At 48.7% G+C, this 14,914-nt stretch overlaps 1 protein-coding gene across 2 annotated transcripts in view; it reads right to left on the bottom strand.

Moving 5' to 3' along the window:
• LOC144155383 (uncharacterized) overlaps window positions 1-14,511 on the bottom strand; it is a 21,420-nt gene extending 6,909 nt beyond the window's left edge. The window contains exon 1 of one of the 2 annotated variants that reach the window (XM_077686774.1): window positions 14,217-14,511. The gene's annotated coding sequence lies outside the window, so the exon portion shown is untranslated. The remainder of the gene's footprint in view (window positions 1-14,216) is intronic. The other variant, XM_077686773.1, reaches the window with a different exon arrangement.
• Window positions 14,512-14,914: the final 403 nt, after the last annotated feature.

The following is a 14,914-nucleotide window of genomic DNA, read 5'->3' as shown; positions in this document are numbered from 1 at the left end:
GCGCCAAATTACCTCTTCAATTCGTAATCGCATACTCTGTATAAGACTCCGCAATGCGCTGGAAAGAAAAAGAGCGGTGGTCGAGCGGAGCGGGGATGTTTTCATGGTGACGCACACTTCCGTGACCAGTGACACATCAATAATGCAGCGACGGATGGTTGACTAAAGTTTACTTTCAACAAAATTTTCGCTTACACCCTCCAGGAGGTGACTGCAACAAATTATTCTAGGTGGCCAAGCAAACGAATTCGTAGGTAGTAGTTACGCGGCTGCTTCAGAAGGGTTTTTAACAGCGGAGATGTTGTATGTACAAGCCGTAAGTTCCGTGCTGCAGGAAAAAAATACCAAGAAAATGCGGAGCGCCCATGAGCGCGTGCCTCGCGGCGACCGCCGAGCACATACGTGTTCGGGCACGCACGCACGCACGCACGCACGCACGCACGCACGCATGCACGCACATAGAGCGCAATCCTACAAACGATGTCCAACCAACTAGCCCGCCATCAAGCATTACTAAAGGTGGAACGCCAAGGAAAGCATAGAGGAATAGCCTAACTTTATAAAATATTTATGATTAGTGGAGTTACTGCAGAACGACACGCATCCAGAGTGTGGACCCCCATTTTACTATAATTCAGGTCGTTTGTTTAACGTGCAGAAATTTCTCGAAGCGTCAGTAGTTTATTGCAGCGGAGCTGTTTCCGTGCATTTCTAGATGTCTTCTTGAATGTGAACCGCTTCCCCCTTTTATTTTGCTGTTTTTTGGTTCTATTGCGTATGGAAGCGCGCGAGGAAGTTCAGCGCTTGATATGACAGTGGTAATTTTGAGCTGTATTTGTTAAGTTTGTTTCGTTATTGATGAGTTTTTTTTTTTTTCGACGAGAATAGACGATTGCAATGGGGCTACTCGGGCGCAGTACTCCATGACCACCAGTGTCAGTCTTCATGCGTCCCTCGCGAAGCGGGGAGTCATATGCCCGCGTTTCACTCCTCAATTTGGGGACTGAGCAAACAGGTCGCACGAGTGCTTTACTTTCCCCTCGACTTGCCTCATGAGTAATTTTACACAAATAGACAAATTCTACCAAGCTGCCCCACGGGCATATTTTAACATAAAAGAAGAAAACAAATCGACAGTCGCATTGTAGTATCGAACGTAGCGTAACGGACGAATGAAATCCGAAGAATTAAGACGTATGAATCCCTCTCTGCAGTCCCACTGTTCCCACTGCTTTCAGTTTCAGAATGGGCGCATGTGAAGAAGCCCACCTGTTCCCCTTACGCTTGCAATCCTATTTCTGTGAACTTGCATATATTTTCGTCCTGCGAAGTGGATTATTGTAACATTTGTTGCGGACGAAGCCTGTAGTGCCCGTGTACTCTGAATTTCGTTTCGCAGGTCAGGGTCGCGGAACATGTCGAAGTTCTCCGGCTGCAGGCCAAAAGAATGCGTATATCGAGCCAAAAATCTATCCACACAGCGCGTCTTTCGTCTCTCGCGTCTCTCGTGCGTACGGGCATGTTTACGCGGGTACTGCGCGTGAATGCACAGGACACACAGCAGCGTGGCGGGTGGACCCAGTAGGTTGTGCCAGCGGACCGGGCATTGAATAAGGTGCGCCGTATGAAGCCCCTGAGTGAAACTGATGGGAATTTGTCCTAAAAATGCAATGCGAGGGTCTTTCTTTTTGCTTTCGTTCCGGAAGTCTCTGCTCTACACCCGAAGCGTGAGCCAAAAAGTCAGTTTGGCAACAAAACAAGAAGAGTCATTGCCAATACGGGGATGCGGCCGCAAGAATGCACCGACGAAAGCAGCGTGGAATTTATATTTTGGGCAGTGGAGGCCTGGGAGCAAGCAGAGCGGAAACAGACAAGGCGAATGGAGGGACTGCGCTTTTGTGCTGACTAGAGAGAGAGGCGGTTCAGTGGCGAACTATCCGGCGCGGACAAGAATGCATTGAGGGCTGATCCATAACAGGCGGCGCCAGTCAACTTTAACTGTGGAGTGAATGCTCTTGATACGCGTGTTGCGGGCTTTTGTTCAATACAGAGAGGAGGAAAGCGGTTTGTGTGTGACAGATTTGCATTATCGTATTTAATTGCGCATATTTTCCACACAGAAAAGGTGCTTAAATCTGCGAAAAATTTAACTCATGACCCAAGCTATGAAACACTATGAAATACATTGTAGTGCAACAGAAACGAAAGCTTTGAGGCAATCGGTGGGTCGGTGAGAAATTAAACTTGTTGCATCCAAAGGAGTGGCTAACATGTTGTGAATCGAGGTAATCCTGAATTCTGCGCCCGAATAAATAATCGCTAAAAAATTATCCCAATTTGTGTAAAAATTGAAGGGCGAACTTTGCGGACGTAAAAAACTAACCACAATGGTCTTACCAGTTATTCTTAATTCCCTTAATACAGCGCGCCGTAAACGAGCGATATGGGTGCGGAAAGTAAGTTTGCGAGTGCTAGTGTCTGCGCAAATTGTTGTTATCTGCGCAATTTGGTTCCGCAATACTGGACGCAGTACGCGGAAGCTCGGTAAATAAAGAGTGAAGTATAAATAATTTTGACTACACCTTTTACGAGAGCAGCTGTCGGCCTGCAGTTAGAAATGGTATAGGCATGAGGACAGCTAGCATCATACGCTCCTCACGACGGGCAGCGAAGTTTGACGAGATGAACAGCAGTGGCGTGTCTTCTCGTTCTCAGGTCACGTTAAAAGCAGAATGGCGCAGACGCACACATAGAGACACTTCGCAAACTTTCCTTTTGATGCGTCTAGGCTCCAAAAATACTGGTGCTCTCTCCCCCACGCTTCAAACTGTATCTTAACTGATGAAATTAATGCAACCTGACAGCTGTACAGTACTCCATATGCATGGCTTACGGCACAGTGATAGCATAAATTGTTACCATACATTTTTACAGAACAGTGAAGCTAGAAAGATAACAAATAAGAAAAAAAATTCGAACAAAGGGGGCAGGAACTTATTTTTACCAGTATTTAAGTTCGAGAGACCATGAAAACAAAATACAAGCTTGGTTGCCTGACAAAAGTGATACGAACGTTATCGCAAATTTTGAACAAATGTGATGGTCTTTAAAATGCGCAGTTCGTCCTGAGCCACTTTCAGAAAACGAGTACACGATGTCACTTCACGGAACAACTTGTCAACGGCTTCGTTTCCTAGCACTAATACGTGTGAAGAGTCCCACTGGAAGCGAACGCTGAGGCGGTTTTTATTTCGCTGCTGAGGGAGACGTACGGAACGCTGGCAAGTTCTGTCTACGGGAAATCCATGCTGAAAAAGTTGTAAGGCTGACTTTAAATAAGTTACTGCACGCCGCACGCGAAGTGATTTGATCTTTGTCAAGGTCGCCTCAATCGCTATACTCTGCCATTGTGGATTAAGGAAAACAGATGAAACAGCGGCAAATCCACAGCCACTGTCCGGCACCGTCTCTATGACGTCGCATAATCTTGTTTCGAAAATTGGCGGCCGTTGAGCGAGGCCACCGTCAAGAAGCATAACCGGGCAAGTGTAGTGCGGCCTCGATCTAGTTTCCTTTGATCGTATCACTTGAACGCTAACCTGCAGTTAACGGATACTGGCAGCTGTGTTTTTACTGCTGACATCTACTGCGTCACTTTTGCCCATATTACGTCACTGTAGCGTAGCAATGTGAAAGTTATTAATGTTTTTTGCGTTCTTTTTTTGTTAAAAAACGTATTTCGTGGCTGGAATATAGAGCTGAGTGATTTAACAAGGGCTAGCTCTGCTGAACTGAGCAAAGTTGTCTTTTGTCTTCATAGCCCCCTTAGAGGAACTAATCCACTTTCAGATACCTTCCTCGTCTTGCGCAACATCTGTCGTTGCTCCTTCGCGATCCCCGTGCGTACATTCAGAACTAATACGTACAGGTTGCCAGGAGGGTACGGACATTTTTTTTTTTTTTCTACTTTTCGATTGAGTTGTGAATCCTTAAAAATCAAACCTTTTTCGAGGGAAGCATTGCACGATGTCACCACTAATTATACTAAGAACTAAAATAAAGTAATGTAATGCTGCCGATAGATTACTTGCTCGGATGCTTTTTATGTAGTTGTTACCGCGCTTGAACTGCAAAATAGTTCTTTCGATTTGCCACGTGTAGATGCCCTGAGGACGCGTGTGCACCTACGTCACTCTTTTCAGTGACATCTTTTTCCCGTTTTTCTTTTTTAAATCTCTCCAGCTACTTCCCTGCCTCATCTTGAGCTGGGATGGGCCCCAGTTTGGCGATAAATAATGCACGGGGGCTGCAGGGCAGAACAGAGGCTGCGGTGCCAGATTGGAGGGATGGGTGCGCCCCGCAAGACAACGCCCTCCCTTCAACGCTGTCGAAATTTCTCCTTGGTGAAGGTCGCGGACGTACGCCGTCAGGTCCTCTCCATAAGCCGTAAGCAATCTTTTGACGTGCCAAAGGGTTGGGAAATCCTGGCAATAATTTTTGTACCCTTAACTCTCTTTTTTTTTTAACAGCTTCGAGGTTACCGCTATGCGCCGCGTCGTTTCGGGGCATCAGATGACTTGTAAACGATGTGGCTCTTCCTGAAGTAAAATTTGAGTCTAGACAGCGTCTTAGTACCCGTGGCAATGGCAGCCAACTAACCCGGGTTTCTGTGTTAACTCGACAGCTATATGTCATGCGGGGTGATCAAGCGTCGCGCAATATTTACCTTGGTCAGACGACACAAGGGCCGCATCCAGACTAAGCTCATTCTGTCATTGAATTTATTGCATTTTGTGGATTATAACACGCTGATGCTGGACTGATGAGGGCCTCGGTGAGAGGCCACAGATCAATCTAGAACATTTGTTTGACGTGTACCTAATTCTCGTACACACGGACGTTTTTGCCTTTTCTTGAGAGAATCCGCGGCCGCGGTAATAAAACGTGGGACATACCAGTACAACTCCTTACGAGGTCGGAACGCCAATCGCCTAATTAGCCCAAATCTTGGCACATTTGCACACTGGAAGGCCACCATTCTCGTCAAACAACTGCATCCTCAAAACTCTCCCGGCAACAACGTCCTGAGAGCCGCATGCGAGTATCTAATCAGAGTTCTCTCACCCACGCATACGTTCGTGTTGGAACGATCACGCCGAGTAAGATCTGCTGCTACCGGTAACTTGCAATGAAAGTAATGGCTACATGGGAGCCCACTTTCCTGTAATTTTGTGTCAGCCCTTCGTCGTGCATAAAACTGAACAAAATTTTGAGCCCTATCCACAAATGCGTCGCCTTCATGCACGGCACCGCGGTCACGCGTGTTTACCGCGCTCGTAATATGCGAATGCCACTCTGTCACCTTCGCCTTGTAGGTTCACCCATTAAGCACGGGTACTTCGCTAGTCCCGTTATGCTGAGAGGCTAATATTGACCCTTTGTACAGTGTTACGCATTTGCGGTTACTTAGATTAGCCCCTCAACGCGCAAATCATGGAGTGGTGACCGGGGATTGACGCGGGGTTAGTAGTGTCCTGGTGAGACTTAGCGGTGAAGCTGCATTTCGATTTCCGAGCTGTTCGCGTGACCGGCCCCCATCAGTGTGCTCTGAGCTGATCGACCTCCACCCCTCGCCTTCCCTATTTAATTTCCCTGGGCAGTCTTTCAGCGGAATCCGCTCGACAAGTGCTTACAAATGGTGCTGACGTCAAGGTCAATTCGGCAGTGACGCATGCGCCTTCCTACCTCTCCAGACGCGCGGGCGATCGGCAGAATTGCCTCGCTGCACAGTTTTGTCGGTCAAAGATTTTTTTTTTTTTTTAGGGGTTCGGATTGTATAAGTCACCCGTCAATGAGTATTCTAGATAAAGAAGTGCTACTTCTTAAGGAGAGGGGGTAGAGGATGAAAGAAAGAAAAAGAAGAGAAGGAAAGGGGGTGGCTGTCCTCATGTACCACCGTACGCATGTGCGACGGTCACACGTGCCTGATTGTTGGGTCTTGGCATGGTATATATTAGCTTTCGATTTTAATAAATCTTTCAGTTGATAGTAAGCGCTGGTGTCGTTTCCCTTTCTCGCCACTGTGTCTGTTTGCGCTTAAGTTTCACTCATGAAAGATGCACGGGCTGAAAGACGGGCACAGAACGATGGAAAACCCCACCAGTGTTCCACGAAGTCAGCGAATAGCAGGTGGTGACAGTTTTACCAGCAGTCGGTCAATACTCGCTGGTTTGATGCAGGACTGGATCTGAGTTCAAAACGTTCACGTTCACCCGGCGGTAAAATAAGCAGGGGCACGCGAACGCGTGGCAAAATGCATCGCTGCCCCTGTGACGTTGCACTTCTGGTGTCGAGACACCGATGTGCGCGTGCGCGTCCAACGCCAGTATACTACCCTGTCTTTCCCTTGGCTTCAAGCGACAAAGCTGCTAGCATTGAACGCTTGGCGCTAGAGGCCACTTTTTGTGCTCAACACATCTCGCTGGCACACGCTTCGGCTGCGGACGGCGAGGGTAAAGCGGGCTTTGCTCTATCTGCCTGGCCCTGACAAAAGACGCATTGCAACGAGATTTCGATATCTTAGTTTTGAAGGTGATATCGTTTGTTTGATGCCCTAAAAGGGAAATTTTGAGTCTGTGTCTGTGTCAACGCACATAGAAACATTATTTATTTTAAACGCGGAGCGTTTCTCAGTCGCACGATGTCCCTCGACCGTCGGCGGCGGCGTCCACACGCTCAGTGCGCATGCGCGTCGCGGCGAGGCGCAGGTGCGCGTCTCTCCCCCGTACCCTCCTCGCTCTCAACAACAGGTGCAGCGGTGCGTGAGGAGCGCGTCTGCGCGCGCATGCGCACCTGTACCCCGCGCTCGGCGTGCTGAGTAACAGGTGTGCACGTGATAGCGGCGTGCTAGCGGCCAACGTTTTTAGATTAGGTGCTAGCGGCATGCCAGCTGCGTGATAGAGACGTGCTAGCGGCGTGCTGTACACGTGATAGGGGCGTGCGAGCAACGTGACAGCTGCGCGATAGCGGCGCGGAGGGTCGAGTGCATGTATACGGAAGTGTGCGCATGCGCGTCTCTCCCCGTGCTCCTCTCCCTCGAACGCGCGTGGCGGGTATATAAAGCGGAGGAGCGCGGTGCGGAAATCAGTCAAGCGCGTCTTTGCTTGACTTTCGCTTGACTTGACTCCTGCTTGACACCCACCCCCTACGCTACGCATTTACTCGAGTCCCCCCTCGTGGGGAGATGGGCCCAATTTTTGTTCTTTTTTTGTCAAGCCCACGACGGCGCCGATTTCTTCTCGCGTTTTTTCACCGTCAGTACCTGTTTTAGTACGTGTGCAAGGTGGTCTCTCGTTACACTTTGTGGGAAACCCAGAGTCCCGGCGCTTTCCCCATTCCTCGCCGCCCGCCACCGGGGCGAGAAGGGGGGTTCCCTCTCTTCTCCGGGCCGTCTGGTGAAGATCAGGAGGAAGGCGCAATGGGACAGACAAAGGAAGGGGAAAGCCGGACCTCCGGTACTCACGTCTGTCGTGGCCGCTCGTTCGAACCCAAGAGACCCTTCCTTCGTCCGGCGCCGCCAGACCGGCCCTCGGGAACCCCCGACAACTTTATTCAAATAAACTATTTCTCACCTCTATTCCTCCCCGTTTTGGTGAGCTCATTTTTAGTTACCAACCTACTGCATTTTTAGGCAAAAAATGTTGCAGATGCCATCTACGTTTCGTTCTTAAGATGTACGACGCGATCGCGTTACTTCGGTGTCGATAAATTGTTTTGGAACGGAGTTGCTACATTTACAGTGTGCGCCTTCCAAGCACTGATGTTGAGTGAAGGGAGCAAAACTAGCGGCAGTGTTTTTATTCGCCGTGGCGCAGGAAAGACAGGGGCCATCTGCGCTTGTGTAGCTGAAGATGCTAGTGTGAAAGGTTGCAGCTGTGGGGCGTTGGACGAGAAGGCGAGAGTGTCAGTGCTTGTTTTATTCTTTAGTAGAAGTACGGGTGCGTACTTTTTAGTAATAAATGAATCAGTGAGTACCTATGCGAATGTAGGTCGTCGTATTCATAGCTGAAGAAGTGGAGGGCAGAGAGGATAGCCTGGAGTTGCAGCTTCAATGGGGGTAAAGTGGTCATTTCGTAGGCTGTGGTATTCAGATACCCGCAGAGTAGCGCATACATGCAGTGGGGAATTAATTACGCAAGGCTTTAAACGCAGGAATACATGCTGCTTTCGCGCGATATTCTGTGAGTGACGCCGCCAACCAGTTTGTATTTCTTTAACGCTTCTAAAATATTTGCCATGTTGCAGCACTACCGTCACCTTATCGTCTTGGTTTTCTAAATCAAGTTTTACTATTAAAGTTGATCTCAAGTTCTCAACGCTTCCACATTCTTGGGTTCCTCAGTGATGTTCTTTCCTTTCATTTATAAGAGATTTTACTAGTCGTTTTTCTAGATGTCATGCAGTCCGTCTAAGCTAACCTCAATCTTATCGGTAGACATCAAGTTCGTTCGGAAGCGTTGGTCTAGGCCTTCTGCAGCGTCTCTCTTACTGACCGCAAGTTTGTTTTCATTCCTTTCTCGCCCTCGACGTTTTCGAAACGCTCATAATTCTGCGCATCACCATCCTGCACTTAGCGCTTTTGATCTTGTTCAGCACGACTGCACTGAGAATGAGGTTGCTTTTGTTTCTTTTTTCTTCTTTCCATTGGGGCACTTCAATGTACAGTTTCTAAGGACTTCCTTTTGCGGAAGACGGTATTCTTTATCCACAGGTTATTGAACGCCACCAACTCAATGGGTGCACCCCTTCGCCAATATCGACTGCCTATTGGAAATTTTTTCAGTGCATCACCGGTCTCTTCAGGGATTGAGTGCATGTTTGCTGGCAGGGAAAGTCAGGAGGAGGGGGGTGGGGGGGGAGAGGAGGCTAAGAAGAAAAAAGGCCGCTTCTCAGAAACATGACTTCTACCTGGTGGCCTTCCCCTTTTGCAGAGAAATCTATAATCACAATTCAGTACGCAGTGTTGCTCCGATTTTACATTGTCCTAGAAACTGGCAACAGCCTCATCCTCGTAGAGCTTTAGCACCTTTTAACTTGTACCACCTATTTGGCTTAATCACAACGGCTGCTTCTTTACATTTTCTGCTTTCCCTCTGCCAATCAGAAACCCCAATTTTTGCTCATTCCTTTCTCGGTAACGCAGAATATTGAGAACCTTAAAACACCCTCAAGTTCTCCTAGCCTTCCTCTCTGAGCCCGGATGCCCCGTTTTACGCGGAAGAGCTCTTATATGCCGGCACAGCTGTCTAAACCGCCTTCGATCGACTATTGCGCGCTTCAATGCTGTTCTCTCCCGTTAGCGCTCAGGCGTATTCTTAGTACCGTTGACCTGAACGCCGCCTGTGTCAGGTGCTCCGCGGCTGCTTGAGACTGAGGAATGTGAGCTGTGTCATCGTTTAGTAGCGAAGTAGCGAGGCCAAATACTGCGATAGCGGGGAACCCGTTTATCCTGCATTTTGTTCACGAGATAACACAGCACTATAAGTTAGGACGTATCACCTACCCAGCACCGCATAAACGCCTAATGAAAGAGGAGGAACGGCAGCTCCGTGCACTCCGGACAAATACGTTTCCCCATCCCACTAAATGCCATATATTGCCCCCACCGTATATTCCCCGCTATGCCGCTTCTGTAAAACTCCCGGTATCCCCATATCCCGGGGGTTTTACAGAAGCGGCGTTTCTTCGCGAAACGGGAGTTAATCTATACTTGTGACATAGTATTTATGCCATGATTTATGCCAACGGGCATACTATCGTAAGAATATAAAAAAAACCGGGACGCTCTTTCATATGGTAGGTGAGTGTGCCCACGCCCCACTACCTTCGCAAAATCCCCCCATTCCTTCTCACGAGCTTTGGGAGAGAGCTCTGACCAGCTCCGACTTTAATGATCAGCGCCTGCTGGTGTTGAGGGCTGTTGAGGCTGGAAAAAGCTTAAGGCGTCTTGGACTGAGGACTCCTCCCCATTGCTTTTCGCAATAAACACGTTTACTCTCTCTCTCTCTTACTGTGCGTCAAAAAGACCAGCTTTCATGTCTGCTGTAGGATATTTGAGAAACACGTATTCCGCGCCACTTGCACTCAGCATGGAGTCTCATGACTTTTCAGTAAAATGACTTCTGCCGGTTTGCCTCCCCCCTTTTGCACTAAAATCTACATGTACGTAGTTCATTCGTCGATTTTACTGTCCTTCTCGTACCTCCCATATTCATTCCTTCCTTTTTTTGTCCCCAGCACCCTCGCCCCAGTGCGAAGTAGCGGGCCCAAAATTAGTTTCTCAGACCAACCATTTCTCCTTTTCAATAAAGATTTATTCTCCCTCTCTCCCCCATCAGAAACTACAAAAGAAATCTCCCTTCAGAAGCTCCAAACAGCGCTGGCATATGAAGCATTTTGTATTCCAGTTTTTTTTTCTCAGGAATTCATTATTTGTTTTGTTTTTGATGCCGCAAACGCAGGAAAAGAACATAAGCAAATCACAATGCTTTCTAGGAAACAAAAAAATACTTCCAATAAACATCCGACGATTTTATTCGGAACGGTGAACAGCGTATAGTTCTGGCGCAGCCGTGCTTGCGCGCTCCCCTTTATTATTGTTGTATTTTCTTCAGGCGTTATGAAATGGTTCTTAATTTTGGTAAATCGAAGAGCTAACTCATTATCTCAAGTTTGTAACCAGCGAAACCTGGCTATTACGCTGGGACTCTCTCTCTCTCACTCGGCAATGGTGCTACGTGGTGAAGTACGTTCGTTCCGTGGAACACTTAGTGTTTTGTTGTTGTTGTTGTCGTCGTCGTTTTCGTTGTTGTTAATGTCGTTGTTGTTGTTGTTGTTGTTGTTGTTGTTGTTGTTGTTGTTGTTGTTGTTGTTGTTGTTGTTGTTGTTGTTGTTGTTGTTGTTGTCGTTGTTGTTACTTATATCACACAGGATTTAAGAGGCAACAAATTGATTTAAAAATTGTCAGTAAAACTTGAGTTCTTTTAGTGTTGAATGAACAATGAAAGAAAAGAACGTTATCGATGCTTTCAGCCTGATAGAGGGCGTATACCAGTTTTTTATATGTGTTGTATTTTCATGTAATTCGTTATAAGGCGTGCGTAATGAACAATGACTACGCATAAAATTACACTTCCTTGCACCCGTTCTTCTGTATTCATGGGTATACATGGGTGAGCGTTTACTTCAAGAGCGGGCTAGCTAAATGGAGCCCTGCGGTTCACCGTTGGCACAGGTGCGGCTCACGGCTCACTGTAATGTGTAACACTACCAGGTTATAGTTTTCCCCATGACATCGTAGAAAACTGTGACACAACATACATCGTCGTCATCCTCGTGGCGTCGCGGCAACGCATTAATATGTCGTCACGTTGGTATACGAGAGCAATCGTCGGAAAGAACTTTATGCTTTTCGTAAGCTGGCAGAAATCATTAATTAAACACATGGTAACCTAATAAACCACTGAGGCATTTTAAAACTATCTTACTTTAGGAACGCAAGGTAAGCTACCTCCGGTGTCAATATAGACGTTGCGCAGGTATTAGGGCCCACATGTGTGGTGAAGCCCACTTCTCGATTTTAACGTGATTCACCATGGAAGAGAACGGCGTGGGTCGTTGAGAAATGAAGTCGAAATTATAGCTAAAAAGTTTTGAATCGTTAGAACATCACTCAACCTGTGTATAAAGATTAGGGTACAAAGTTGTCCAACTGGTATTGATTAATTATCAGTCGGGACACTTGCTGAATTTGTCGTTATAACAACCGGCGACAAAAATACCGAGAACCGTGGCTCATTACCTTACGTTGGCTTTTCAGGAAGATACTAAATGCATGTTTATTGACATATTGATAGGCGGTATGTGTAAATGGGGAGAGGGGGGAGAGGGGGGAAAAGGAGAATGGTGGCTTTTCGGTAAAGTGGGCTTTTCCGTTAGTGGCGAGTGGCACCCCTCAAAGGTTCCCGTAGCCATGCATCCGTGGTCAACGGCGCGTTGCCGCGATCACAGATGGCTGTCAACCCCATGTGTTAACTGTTGGTTCGCCATTGGCGCCAGTGACCAAAGGAGACTGCTACAAATTTAGCAAGTTTTAGATAATTATGAGAAATTCCGCGACAAACTTCTGCCTTTCCCTGATGCCCATGGAAAACACATTAAAAAGAACATCTATGGGTTGAGCTTAAACTTGCATGTAGAAAAAAAAAATCGTAGACGATTCTCCCGAGGTGATGCGCGCCTCCTATATCGACAACTGTTAACGTACGTCTGCAATTATTATTATCCTATATATTTCTATATTTAGGCCTTCCATTAACCTCATGGCGGAAACCGGGACATGTCAACGGGGAAACGAGTTCAGGGGAGTACGAGGGTGGATGAAGAAAATGATCAGTTTTGAGACGTATTTTCAGAGACGGGCATGACCATTGTACGTTTATCATGTAAAAATAATGCGACAGTTAGTATGTATAGCTTTGATTTCTTCCACATACCAAGAAGAGGCTCAGTGCTTTATCGGGGCAAGGACGTCGTCGTCATCCCACAAGTGCACCTTCTTGTAAGCGCGAGTAATCAGTGAAAGCCACAGAGCAGCCCCTTCCCACCTCCCCCCCTCCTCTCCCAACTTCAATAAACCCGTCCCGCCTCCGAATCGCAAAACCTCTCGAATTCAATCAATCGAAATTAACAAATGAGCGTTCGTATTTTGGCTGCTTGAGCCGTCGTTAGGGCCCGCTCATTCCTTCATGTATGCATTGCTCGCATAAAATTAAATCACGTGCTAGGAGATCTGTTTACAGTTTTACTTATCTCACGCGTGAACTTTAAGCAATGTATGCGAGTCAGAGAAACATTCGTGAAGTGCAACACTGCATCTAATTTTTGGAACAAGGTGAGGGATCTGTCGAAAACAAATGGGAGGGGTTTAATACGCAAAAGCACTCCATTGGGGCACAATGAAGTAACGTAAGGCAGTTATGACTCATTCAGGATTCATCCGAAATTTTGTATGAGCGGCCGTTTTTGTATTTCGCTTCACCAGCTCAGCAGGGCTTCGCTTCGTCCAAAATAACGTTCACCCCTCCGCGCTATTGTTCTGTGTCGACAGGTTGCGCTGGCCCGACAGCGTCGCCAGTGCAGCCGTTATGTGAGCTCCGTGCTGCTGAATTGTGCGACCACGGAGAAAGAAGTGCCTCACCCGGGTAAGAAAATGCTTTCATCCCTTAACGCGCGGATACTCAGGACTTCGTATGCGCGACCTGCTCATGTTGTGGGGCTCTTCTTTCATTTTTGGCTCAAGGGCCGGCTGGGAAATACTGGATAATCGTAACCGACTCTAACGGGACCGGTAGCAGCATAGCACGTCGGTTGATCCCTCGGCGACCCATTTTCTTCTCTCTGCCGCCGCTCTTGCAATACAGCGGCGCCTTCCGTGTTCGTTAGTTTGCTCTTTTTGTCTCTCCCTCTCTCCCGTCCCTTCCCTGGCACGAGCATCAAGTTTAGGTTGCTGCAACGCTCTCTACCTTCGTATCCTTCGGCCACCGATCGGTGTTCATCGCTCTCTGTTTGGCCCGGCGTACACCACCACAACACCGGTGGTTGTGTAGGCCTAATTCGTGCGCGCACAACATTTTTTGCATCTCTCAAAAGTGTAGTAGAAGCAGCGTAACCTTAAGGATGAAAAAATAACAACACGTAAGCGTAAATGAAAAGAAGGGAGGGCGCTCATGGAGGCGCGGCTGCAGAGCGATTACACTACGCTGGATGGAGACCACCATAGAGCCATTTGCGCTTCGGTGCGTGAACTACTCGATGCGCTGCTCGTTTCCGAAGTTCCAAGTGGGAAGCCGTGGCACTAAGAAGCGGTTAGAACCTCGTGCAACGTTCGCGCGTGCACCTGCGCTCAGGTGAATGGGAATACGCGGATCCCTCCCCCACCCCGCCCCCTCTCTCTGTATATCTCTCGCTCCGGATTTGTCATCTGCGTTTCCCTTTTTGTTGCTCCCGTCGGCGTCGCGCTTTTGGCCACCAGTAGCGGAAAGAAAGGGCAGCTCCCGACGTGCGGCGCTAAAATGGTGACGAGTGCGCTCTTCCGCTCTCCTCATCATTGGAGCGCGCCTTTCCGGGTTCCCCGACCGAGCAAGAGTTGCGCTCACCTCGGGGCTGCTTTCGCGGGGCCGACGGGAGACGGTGATCAACGCTGCTCGAGCGGCGGCCCCCCACCGCCTGGCTCCGATGGGCCGGCCACGGCTCTCATCGCGGGGCCGCGCGGCGCCCGGCTCTGTTGCTGCTGCGGCCCGATGGCGCTCTCGACGCTGGCCCACCTCCCGCAGCAGCTGGCCCGGGCGCTGCTGCACGACGCTCCGGGACGCTCCGTCGCCATCACCGGCCAGCGGATCGATGTCCGCCACTCGGGGCGCGCTGCGACGCCAAGGCGTGGCCGCGCACTCTTCGCCCGCCACTGCCTCGGAGCGCAGGGGGCGCCGCTCGAGCCCTCGGGCCTGGCCCGCACCGGGGGCTTCCGGCGCTTCGCGGTCCCTCGAGCCCGAACCATCAATCCCTCCCCACGCACGCGGGCTCCTGTTCTGCAAAGCATTGCTTCTTTCGATCGGAAACGCTTAGCTAAGAAATCGTAAACGGCCTATTTACTCGTCGCGAAGGTTAATTACCGGCACGTTCCGAGGGCACCATGAGTAGCTGTAGTGCACATAAGCGCGGCTGCATCCGTATGCTTCTTCAGGATGATATTGCAGGAGTGCTCTTCGTCTGCAGTTACTTTGTTTCCTCCTTTTATAACGAAAGCTCTTAGGTTGTCCACAAGCACACTCTGTCATACTTTTGGGGCTTATTGAAA

The sequence above is a fragment of the Haemaphysalis longicornis genome, unplaced genomic scaffold, assembly GCF_048455015.1.
Source record: "Haemaphysalis longicornis isolate Haplotype H1 unplaced genomic scaffold, Haemaphysalis longicornis Haplotype H1 scaffold_1, whole genome shotgun sequence".
Lineage (NCBI taxonomy): Eukaryota > Metazoa > Arthropoda > Arachnida > Ixodida > Ixodidae > Haemaphysalis > Haemaphysalis longicornis.
Note: the sequence above shows the minus strand (reverse complement) of the source record. Positions and strands in the feature narration are given on the sequence as shown.